The sequence below is a fragment of the Ailuropoda melanoleuca genome, chromosome 15 (genome assembly GCF_002007445.2).
Source record: "Ailuropoda melanoleuca isolate Jingjing chromosome 15, ASM200744v2, whole genome shotgun sequence".
Lineage (NCBI taxonomy): Eukaryota > Metazoa > Chordata > Mammalia > Carnivora > Ursidae > Ailuropoda > Ailuropoda melanoleuca.
Window position 1 is genome coordinate 87541467 of NC_048232.1, and position 12162 is coordinate 87553628.

Consider the following 12162-nt stretch of genomic DNA (forward strand, 5'->3'; position numbering starts at 1 on the left):
GCCCTTGTTATGTAGAAGCCTGAGGAAGCAGAGAACCTTCAGTCAGGAGCAGTGCCGTGCCATGGCCTGGCACCCTCCTCTAGAAGGGGTCTTCTTGGCAGCCTCTGGACCCCATTCTCCTGGACCAAACACTTGAAGATGTTTTACATTCCAAAACAAGTGGGAAACCCGTCTCGGACATCCCGCCCTGAGGTTTCTGGTGGCTCTGTAGTCCGCCAGCGTGGAAGCACATACATCTTGTGGCCAGGCCTCACATTCGTCCACCAGATGTTCCTTGAGTCTCTACCGTGTGTAATCCGTTCCCTTCACACTTAGAAACGACTACTGTTTTTTTCAGCCTTGTAAGCAGAATGCAGTAAGCGGCTTTAAAACCAGCTCAGTTCATTCATTCTTGATAAACAAAGATTTTGTCTGCTGGGTGAAGAATTCATGAGAAAATCGCACTAACTTCGGATGCAGATGTTTGCTAAAGAAAGTTAGTTGTTAATCTTCCTGGAGTTTGGTGGTTGAACGTAAAACATATTTTTATTCATCAGATTGTCCTTTGTACTTTAAGAGTCTCAGTGTTGCTCTTCTTGAAACACTTCTTTGTTTTTCCGTGAGCTCTGCCAGAACATTGCTGTGTCGCCCTGTTGGGTTTTGCCATGGAATTGGAGTACCCGTCTTCTCTCTGACTTCTCTTCTTTCTGAGCGGGCCTGGCCCCATAGCCGGTCCCCTGCTTCCTTTTCACGTGCTCTTCTTTCCCAGCCTGCTCAGCCTTGCGGTGTCTTGGCCAGGCTGGCCTGTGGGGTGCAGTCTCTGAAGGAGTCTTGGTTGCTCCTGGCCTCCGCCATGGCTCTGCCGTTGGTATTGTCCACCCTTCGCCAGTGTTCTCGCTGAGGCTCTGCGGTGGCCCAGTCCCAGGCTTGTCTCATGGTGACTGTCCTTCTTGAGTGCACATTTGCACACCTGTTGCAAGACCTGTGGGTTCTTCCCAACTCAGGTTGCAGAGCCCACTCTGCGTATTTTAGCTGGTCCGCAAAACTTTATTACTATAGGCCTCTACTCCTCAAACCTTCACTTCCCAAAAAAACTTTGCAAAACTTAGGTGGAAAAATGCTCAGCCTTTCTAACAAGAACAACAACAACAACAACAAGAGTGAGGCCAGAAAGTAAAAATTTTTGTCTATTTAAGAAAAGCAACTTGGGAAAAAATTGCTCACTGTCAGTAAGGATAAAGTGATCTAAAGGAAGGGTGATAGGAAGTGGAAAGACCCAAAAGGGGCACAGTTTCACAATGTGTATCAAAGAGATTTAAGGATGACTGTATTTTTCATCTAGTAGTTTTTCCTTGGGAAATTTCTCCAAAGGAGATAATCAGTGATGTCATAAAAATATTGATATGTGGGTATTCATTACATGTTGGTAAAAACTTAGAAATTATTCAAGTGTCCTGAACAGGGAAGGTGAAATACATTACGGTAGGTTGTGGTAATGGAATGGTATGCACCATTTTTAAAAAGTCACCTTTTCAAAGAATTTTTATTATGCGAAAAGATACAGAATAGCATCTTATATGAAGACGATCTCTGCTTTTGAATGTATTTCTGTATAATAGATATGGGTTGAACAAAAAAGACTGGTGATGCATGAACATGTTCATGGATGGGGTCTTTCCTCACCTCAGGGGTGGGGCCTGACCCCTAAGATAAGGGATCAGATCCTCGAATGTCAGCCTGGGTTGGGGTGAGATTTCAGGGTGGTGATGGTGAGCTGAAATGAACTCTGGTTCTCTCACTGGCACTGAAACTGACCTTTTTCGTTCTACCCTCCTGCTTGACCCCTTTGTTTGCCCTCAAGCAGAGAGGGACGGTGGGGCTCAGGGAATGGAGAGCCCACTGGTTATTTCACTCCCACCTTCCAGCCTCCACTTCCGAGACGGGCACGTTTTTACCTTGGGCATGCCATAGACTTACTGAACAGGAATCAGTCATCTTGAAGTCGAATTTCCCATCGAGTTTGCCTCTGTTCTTTTCGAGGCCTGGGCTGGCATAGCAGGGGTCGGGGTGAGAACCGCTGCTCTGTACCAGCGATTTTTCAGATTCAGCATGCACCATAATCATCTGAGGGCTCGTCAGTGGCTCTCTGCTGGGCCCAACCCCAGAGTTTCTGATTCAGTAGGTTTGGGCTTGGCTCGGGATTTGCATTTCTGAAGAGCAAGTCCCCAGGTGATGCTTAGGCTGGTGCTCCAGGGACTCAGCTTTGAGAACCACTACTCCATAGGCTCTGGCTCCTTCCTTTACCACCTCCTTTACCGTGCCCTACTGTTTTACCTGTGCTCCCTGCACAGAGCCGTGCTGATTTCCTTTCCATAACCCAGATATGCTCAGGTCTTTCCGCGGTAAGTCTGTACTTCTAGCTCCCTCTCCCTCAGGTGATTCGGGTTCCCTCTAGATCTTTGAGTGCTTGCCCCATGTTCATGACTTGGGTCTTAGTTCAGATGTCACCATTTTATAGAAAAGTGTTACCTGGCCGCCCTGTCTCAAAGAGAGGCTCCCCTGTCACTTTCTAGTTGATCATCCTCTTTATTCCCTTTATAGGAATTATCGTGATCTGTAGTGCTTTTGTTTACTTATTTCTTGCTCGTGCACTCTCCTGGTTGTGTCCCGCACCCCCATTGAGTTGCACAAGCACCAGGACTTTGTTTCCCTGTATACTTGTGTGCATGTGTGCATGGGGTCAGTCATCAGAGCTGTTTTACCTCCTTCACATCTACGTGTGTTTTCAGCAACTAGTTACTGAGGGCAAGGCACGGGATGCAGGAAGGAAGGAAGCACGCTTCATGTAGTTGAAAACCCCAGAGTCTAACGAAAGAGTCAGACAAACAAATAAATATGTATACCATGGACTTCATAGAACCAGACTTGCTAGTCTGATTGTCACTTCCTGGGAAGGATCTAGTGAAGGACCTGGAGAAGCCATTGGATGTTACGTTAATACAGCTCTCTCTACAATGTGCAGAGAGCAGATGTCTACCCCTCCGAGCATTCTTTCTGGGTTTTGTTGTTGTTCTGTTAAGGTATTGGGCCGAGGGTGTGTCCCTTCTTTGGAGAAAAGCTTCATTGTCAGGACCATTCTGTTCCCAACTTTATTATGAGGCCACTCTTGCTTCTTCTACCAGCCATGCTCCTTTCTTTTTCCTGGACCAGTGGTGGAGAGTGGAGATTTTGCCCCCAGAAGACACTTAAGTGGGTCATACCAATCCATGAATTAAATTAACTCCAAAGTCACTTTGACCTCAAGGCAGAGAATTCATTGCATATTAAGAGACTAAATTCAGTGTAATAATAAAATGCCCACAAGAGATACCCTAAATTTGAATATTAATTCTATCTCATTATCAAATTCCCAGGGAGACATTAAAATCCAAAGATTACATTCCATTTTAAATTAAAGTCAGATTCTCTGCCCCTATGAGTTAAAATTCAAAGAGATTGAAGTTTAAAATGCATCCTCTCTGATTTCTTATTCCGTGTAATCCCACCTGGAGGGGCTCCTCACGCCTTCCTGGGGTCAGTACTCCTTTACCTGCTATGGGCTGGGTTGGTGTCTTGTAGGTTCACAAACCCCAGTACTGAAATCTCTGACGTGCCTCACTTCTTAAAATTGAGAAAAGTTAACAGGGCACAGGTTTATCAAAGCACTGGCCCCCACACACCAAAGTTAGACAAGCCAGTGCCCAGTCTGCTCATGGTTGTCCCCAAGCAAAAGCGTGTCCCCAGAAACCAGCCCTTAATGGTCTGCTGCCGAACAGCAGAGAGTCTGTGGTGTCCGAGGGGAGTGTTGATGCAGAAAGGCCTCATTTCTGCTTCTCCAGGACTCCGTGAGTCTGTGACAGTTGGTGGCCTCTGACATTTACGGTTTCTCTCCTCACTCATTTCTTGGATCCTGCTCCTGTGAGCAATGCCAGTGAGCCAAGCCCCTGTTTGTCCTCCTGTCCCGGGTTTTGTGGGGCCCCAGTCCCAGTTTCTGTTCCAGTAACCCCATCTCGGAGAGCAGTTAGGACTGGGTATGTTTTCGTGTCCCTTTAGATCTTTTTATCCCGACCTTCTAGGTAATTATTTTCCATTTTATATCTGGGTAATCGATCCTCTAAGATTTCAACTTTTACTCCTTAAAAAAAAAAAAAACACACACACTCTTCTTTCACCTGAATCAGCCTGATTGCTTTCTTCTGTCTTTGTTCCTCCGCTGCTTCCAATCCGACAGTAAGACTGAGCACCGTTCACACCACTCTGGCTCCTCTCTGGTTTCCAGAGTCAGGATGCTCCAAGCAAAGACCTTTTTTAAGTCACAGTATTTCGCTGAGTTTATTTTTCTCCATCAGAACAAGAAGACCGCCTCCTTGTGTTTTCTGTGATCTTGGAGTCTACCGAAATTTTCTCTTAGCATGTAGGGTACTTACTACAGATTTCTGGCACATAGCCTTTTTCAAGTTAGAAAGGTTTTCCAGTTTTCTGAGAATTAAAAAGCAAATTACAAATACCATAACCATTACCAGATGCTTTTTGGTGACATTCAGGTACTTCTTAGTATGTTAATGAGGATGGTTACACTGTAGATTTTCTGGTCAGCATTAGGACCATGGTGAATTTTTGTAGCATGTTTTATTTGGTTCATCTAATACTATTTGCAGGATTTTTGTGTGTGGGGGCGGGAGGGGGCCTATGTTCATAGTTAAATAGGCCAGTAATTTCCTAGGTCTGTCTTATGCTGGTTTCAGGCCAAGTCAGGGTAGCCTTCTAAAATGAGTTGGGGAGGGGCGCCTGGGTGGCACAGCGGTTAAGCGTCTGCCTTCGGCTCAGGGCGTGATCCCGGCGTTATGGGATCGAGCCCCACATCAGGCTCCTCTGCTGGGAGCCTGCTTCTTCCTCTCCCACTCCCCTTGCTTGTGTTCCCTCTCTCACTGGCTGTCTCTATCTCTGTCGAATAAATAAATAAAATTAAAAAAAAAAAAATAAATAAATAAAAAAAAAATAAAATGAGTTGGGGAGCCCTTTCTCTTGTCCTGTTATTTTGGAATAGCTTATGTACATAGATTACGTGATCCAGAAAAATTTGGTGGCAGTCACTTGGAGAGTCGTTGGGTCTTTGAATGTTTTTGTCAGCAAGTCTTGGTCATTTTCGTATCTTTAAATAATTTAAGTATTTAAATTATTCTCGTCGAGATTTTTATTTATCGTGTCAATGCTGATGTTTTCTAATTTCCTCAAAGATATCCATTATACCTATATTTCTAGCTTTTCTCATAAAATTCGTAATATTTAATCTATGTTTTCTGTAGCTGTTTATCTCTTTTCATTCTGTTCTGTTTAAATCGATGTCTCTCAGGGCTCCTGGGTGGCTCAGATGTTTAAGCATCTGCTCAAGTCATATGGGATCAAGTCCCACATCAGGCTCCTGGCTTAGCGGGGAGTCTCCCTTTCCCTCTGCCTCTCCCCCTGCTCATGCTCTCTCTCTCTCTCTGTCTCTGTCCCAAATGAATAAATAAAATCTTTATATGTAAAAAAGAAGTAAAATTAAAAAAAATAAGTCGACGTCTCTCTTTTCTTCCTTCATTGGTCTTCCTTGAATTTTTTTTCATTTTATTAATGTTTTCAAAGCCCCCCTTTGGCTTTGGTTCATCTTTCTGCAATGCTGGTGCTTGCTGCCACGCTGACTCTTGCCAGCCAGTCAAGAACAAAGACACGAGTGCTAGCAGGCTTCCCTTGAGCAACGATGCAAAACAGGAGTCAGTGGAGTAACATCTCTAAACTTTGGAAACTGTCAGTCTGGAATTCTATATCCAGCTAAAATATCCTTCACAAATGAAAGTAGAATAAAGACGTTTCCAGACAAACAAGAAAATTTGCTGTCAGCAGAGCTGTGCCCTGAGGGGTGTTGAGGGAAGTTGTATCAAGCAAAGGAAAGTGGTGCCGGATGGAGACCTGACTGTACAAAGAATTGAAAGCACCGGATTAGTTCAATAGTGGCTAAAAACAAAATACCTTTATCCTCACTTTTAGATTTACTTAAAAGGCACAAGCTCTTTGAATCAATCACAATAGCAATGTATTTGGGGTTTATAATGTAGGTAGAAGTAAACGTACTCGAGCAGTTGCCCCAGTGCCAAGTGGGGTGTCTGGCTGTGAGACTCTGACACCGTGTGTGATACTGTTTGTAGGTAGACCACAGCACGTCAAAGATGCATCCTCTAAACCCTAGAGCAACCACTTAAAAAAAATGGAGGAGAGAGGGTTAGTAAGTGGCATGAGGCCGCTCCATGGCTGGCGAGACCTGGGGGCGAGCTCGGAGGTGCACGGGGAGTTTTCGGGCAAGGCAGGGGTTCTGACCTCGGTTTGTCTGTGGTTGCACCGGGCAGCTGCAGTCTGCTTGCTATATGTTAGTCATAGCTCAACAAAGCTTAGCGCAGGAATTTTTTTTAAAAAGAAAAAAGAAAAAAAAACGCGCCGGAGGGGAAAATGTGAAGGGCAGTGTGCTCCATTTTAGCGGCTTCTTTCAGGGTTTGCGATGGGTCCCTGGCTGGCGCTGGCTCAGTGGGTGCTCTTGGACTCCGCACGGGTCAGGAGTTCTCGGCTCAGCTGCATGTTGGAATCACGGGAAGACTTTGTCCGAGACTCTGATGCCCAGACTTCACTCTCCGAGATTGTGATTTCTTTGTTCTGAGGCTGGGACTGTGGGATTCATACTGTTAGAAACCTCCCAGTGATGCCGACGAGGAGCCAAGGTTGTGAACCACTAGCCTAGCCTTGGGCTCTGCGTGCTAGGTAAAGATTGCCTGCAGAATTTACCGGACATCCTGGAGCTCCTTGAGCGGTACCGCCATGACTTGCTCCTCTGGCGGTGGCGGCAGCTCAGTCATGAGGAGCACGGGGTGAAGGTGCACAAAACAGCATGGGCACAAGTGCAGCATAAGGATGGATGATGCTGTGTGTTTGTGGGACTTGGGATGGACTGTGTGAGGCAACAGCTGGCCAAGGGGCTGTGGGTGGGGTGGGGCTCAGCAGCCCAGTGTCACACTCAGCCTGTGAGACAGTCAAGCTGAACCAGGTGAAAGCAATATTACAAATGCCACTGTGTCTTATGTCCCGATTACGTACGGGGCACTGTGCTGAATGCTTCCTCGCGGATCTCCACCATAACTGTGTGAGATGGGCGTGACCCCCTTGTCACACAGTCTAGACCTCGTGCAGTTCAGAAACCTCCTCAAGATTCCACGGCTGAAAGGATGAGCTGGAATTCTCATGGAGGTCTGTCTGCGTCTTAAGTGTCTGCCGTCCCTCCGGGATTGGAGTCATCATTGAGTCTCGGCCCATGGGCGGGTGCGTCCACATTTCCGACCAGACGGTCCTTTTCATCCAGCGTTGCCTTTGTGCTCCAGGCCCTTGGAGTGGCTGTCATTGTGTCTGATGGCTTCATCCCCATGCAGACCCTGTTGGAGCATCGCCACGCCCCCCGGTCGTTGATTTTGCTTCAGAACGAGGACTCTGATGATCTATTTGTGTATGTATTTGTTTTCAGGAGCTGTGTTGTGAACCTATTTTTACCAAATGTCAGTTAGGCTTGATTCACTATATACTTAATGGAGATTAGGTCCTGCGTTGGTATCGTGCTCTTGCCTTTCTGCGGGCTCTTGGATTTTTGCATTTACCATCTGATGTGAGAGCAGCCAGAACAGTTGAGGCTCTGTTTTCTGTCCATCAAATGTATTTTCCCAAAGGTGCTTAGATAGTAGGGGTGGGCCTGCACACTTGGCAACGTACTTTCTCCGAGCTGATTGGCCAAGGAGAGAGGGAACAGTTAGCAAATCAATTAGTTGTCCTTCTGTTTACAGTTTATTTCCAGGGGCTAAATGTTCGTTTGTTTAAGCCAGACTTGCTGTCTTGTTGAGATGTGTTACCTCGTGAAAGTGTTGACTGAGCTTGGCTCCTTGATAGGAACTGCAGCTTGTGACTCATCTCTTATGGGTCTAGAATCAGTTCCCAACATGTTAGGTAAGAAAACAAACAGCTGCCTTGTTTTATGAAGTGTGAACAGAAGAAAACTTGTTAATTTCCTAATTGTTCCCCCCTGCCCCAGACGGGAGCTCCGCATGTGTGGCTGCCTCCGTCAACTTGAGCTCGGTCGTCACACGGTTGTGTTATCAGTCACCCCCCCCCCGAAGGGCTGGAATCTGCGTCTTCTCATCCCAGCCAGGGAACCTGAGTCCATTCTGAAGTATCTAATTGTGTAGTTGTCATAATGCCACCGTCATCCTTGGCTCAGGTCGTGATCCCAGGGTCCTGCGATTGAGCCCTGGTCGGGCTCCCTGCTCGGCAGGGAGTCTGCTTCTCCCTCTGCCTGCCCCTCCCCCTGCTTGTGCTCTCTCTTATTCAAATAAATGAATAAAGTCTTTTTTAAAAAATTTGTCTTGTACCATTTTATAGTGGAGCAGCGTGAATGAGAAATACTTAGTCTGGGAAAGCGTGCCCCCAGTTCAGCCCTGACCCTAGTGTAACCATGCCCCCAGTTCAGCCCTGACCCTAGTGTAACCGTGCCCCCAATTCAGCCCTGACCCTAGTGTAACCGTGCCCCCAGTTCAGCCCTGACCCTAGTGTAACCGTGCCCCCAATTCAGCCCTGACCCTAGTGTAACCGTGCCCCCATTTCAGCCCTGACCCTAGTGTAACCATGATCTTCAGGAGCTTTTTCATTCACCTGTACTGCCCACCTAAATTTTAGATTTTAGCCTGTGATTTCGTTTCCTTCGAAGGAAATCTTAATCATTTAGCATCCCTGAGAATTCCACTTTATCCACCACCCCCCAGAAAATGAGATTTTAACCGTGTGACCAGCTGCCACCGTCAGGGAGTGCTGGCCGTGCACTGGCTGTGCGGCAGTCAGTTCCCTTCTCACAACCACCCTTGGAAGTGAGCCCCATCCTCCCGTTTTATGGGCAAGAAAATGCAGTCTCCAAGGGTAAATGACTCACCCCAAGTCGCACAGCTCAGCAGTGCCGCAGAACCAAGCTTCGACCCCAGCACAGTGGCTGCCTGGTCCTCGCTCTTCATCCCAGTGCTGTGCTGCCCCGCCAGGACCTGGCACAGTCCCTGTTCCTTCGGATCTCCCAGCTTTTGCACGTGTTCTTCTCCTTGCAGGACATTCTCCACCGCACCCTTGATTCGTCCACATTGTACTCATCTCGAGCTCGGTGTCACTCTTCAGGGAGGCCTTCCCTACAAGTCCGGTGCTATATAGTCAGACACCAAGCTATTCCGGTATGTTGCAGGAGGATATAAGATCGCGTATTTGCAAAGGGCTGGAGGGTCAGTTGGTATTCCTTCGTCGCTTCACCAGGCCCTTGCTCCTTTTCTGGATCCCTCCTCTTCACCCCAGAGCAGAGGCACCGGAGGTGTCACTGTTAGCACCCCATCTTGCTGGTAGGTGTGTGGCAGGTTACTGGAGGAGACGTGCAGTGTGAGGGTTGCATTGGGAAGCTTTGACTATAATCTCAGGTGGGGCCACTACCAGTTTGACCACAAAGTTTCCTTCTGGGCTTTTCCAGCACGTGACCCCTTGGAGGCGCGGCCCTCTCTAGGGTTCTGACCTTCCACACCAGTGCTCCTCACACTACCTGTGCTGAAGAACTACTCCTCTTTTCCCCAAACCGTCCTGGACCAATATGTTTATAAAATATAACACAAATGAATTACTAGAAAAATAAAAGTTTTTAAAAGACCCAGAAGATTCAAACCTAGATGCTATTATAAGATTCAGGGGACATAACAGCATAACCCTGTTAAAACATTAGCACGGTTCCTGACTTTTTCCTCTCCCGGTCTATTTTCATAGACTTCCGGTGGTCTCCAGGCCGCTTTGAATAGCACTCATTAGTTAAGTGATCCTGGGGAGGGTACTTAACTCAGGAGCCCCCACTTCCTTTATCAGTGAAGTGGAGCCAGTAATGCTTACCCTGGGATTGTCAGAATGAAAGGAAATATGATGAAAGCGTTTGTCGTTGCCTCGTGTGTGCTAGACATCCATTAAATTCATTTCTCATCCTATCTCCAGTGCGTAGAAAAAAGTGTGGAAATTAGATTTATTCCCTTCCGCTCTGCCTTGGTGAAACCGACGACGGTCAGTAACGGTGGCAGTGACCCTGCAGCGGGCGTGTGAGTCGCATGCAGTGGGAGGTCTACCGTCTTCCGCTGGGACGCGCATTTACTGACGGACGGTCGACTTAGGAATTTTCAACCTGACGATGGTGTGAAAGTGATAACTCCTTCAATAGAAACCACACTTGGAATTTTGAGTGTGGATCTTTTCTCGGGCTAACGATACGCGCGGTACACTCCTCTCTGGTGATGGGGGCCAGCAGCCACAGCTTCTCGTCGGCCACGCAATCACAAGGGTCAACAGCTGCTGACACACTGACAGCCATGTGCTACTTTTCAGCCTTTGTACAGCAACTTGCATGAGATATTTAACACTTTATTATCAAATTGGCTTTGTGGCGGATAGTTTTGTCCCACTCTAGGCTAATGTGAGCGTTCCGAGCACGCTTCAGGTCAGCCGGGCTAAGCCGTGATGCTCGGTAGGTTGGGTGTAATGATGGGTTCATCAGGGCATAACCGTGTTGTAAGTTGAGGAAGATCTGTAGTTCATCCAGGACTGGGAATGCTCACTGCTACTTGTCTTCTCTTCTAGGCCTTCACAGTAAGCAGCTAGGAAATATTTTTTAGAAATTGAAAAATGGATCAGGAAATCTTGGTAATATTTCTAATTTATAAGAGTAAAATTATCTTCTGGATTTGATACTTCTTTTTTAAGCTGAAAATCTTAGTTCCTAATAACATTAATTACCCTTTGCTTTAAACTATATAAATAACAGTTCAGAATAAATTAAGCTGAATGCCATTTGAAGATATCTGTGCAGTTCTCTCTGAGCTTAGGATACATCTCACCAGGGACCTAAAGTCAAATACTGTTTGAGTTCTGTGAAATAGTTTTTCTTTGTTTTACATAGCATCAGATTAATCTGCTTCTATTTTTATAACTTTGTAAATTTAACTTTTTTATTGAGGCATCACTGACAGAGTACATGCAGGTGTACAATATAATGACTCAATATTTGCATATTGTGAAATAATCACTATAAGTCTAGTTGGCATCCATTATAAAATTATATAAAACACATTCATGATTCCAAAGCCAGACTTGCATAAGCAGGTGCGTTCACCGAGTCCTTGCCTCTGTTCCTGTTTCTTGTGCCTCATTCTCTCTCATCCCCTATGGATAAGCATTATAGCTTTTTATGTAACCCTTCATTGTGTCTCTTAGGAAATATAAGAAAACTTGTTTATTTGTCCTGATTCATGACACAAAAGGTTCACAGATAAGTCCGTGCTGCACTTCACTTCTTTCACTTGCCATTCTCTCCTGGCGATCTCTGCATAGTAGTGCTTTCAGTCCTCTTGGCTCACGTTCACGGCTACATAGAAGTGTTTTGTGTCTGTGCTAGTTTATGCGACCAGCCTGAATTGGTGAACCTTCGAGTCGTCCCGGGATCTTTGTTGTTACACATTGAGCTTTATGCGGCATGATTAGTTATCAGAGAAATGCGGATCAAAGCCACGATGACACACTTAACACCCACAGGATGGTTAGACAGGTACTGAGAGGGGTGTGGAGCAACTGGAAGCCTCTTGCGTTGCTGGTGGAATAGAAAACGGTGCAGCACTTTGAAAAACACTCCGGAAGTTCCTCAAAATGTTTAAGAGTTACCAACACCAAGCAATGTCCCCTCCAGATACACAGCCGGGAGAATTGAGTACAAATAGCCACTCAGAAACATGTTCGTGGTGATGACAGCATTGTCGTAATAGCCAAAATATTGAAACAACTCAGATGTCTGTCAGCGAATGATGAATAAACAAAATGTGGTCTGTCCAGGTTTTCTACTGGACTGCTGGTCTCTTCTCAGTTTTTGCAAGTTCTTTATATATTAAAATATTAACCTTTTGCCTGTGATATCTTACAAATAATTTTCCCAGTTTTTATTTGCCTTTTTTAAAAATGTAGTCCAACTTCTGAAACCTTTTTCCTATTGCTTTGGGATTGTGAATCAAGTTTGAAAAGCTTTTC

General features: G+C 46.0%; 1 protein-coding gene across 3 annotated transcripts in view; it reads left to right on the forward strand.

Annotated features, from left to right (window-relative positions):
* ATXN10 (ataxin 10) overlaps positions 1 to 12162 on the forward strand; it is a 164693-nt gene that overhangs the window by 120618 nt on the left and 31913 nt on the right. The window lies entirely within an intron of this gene.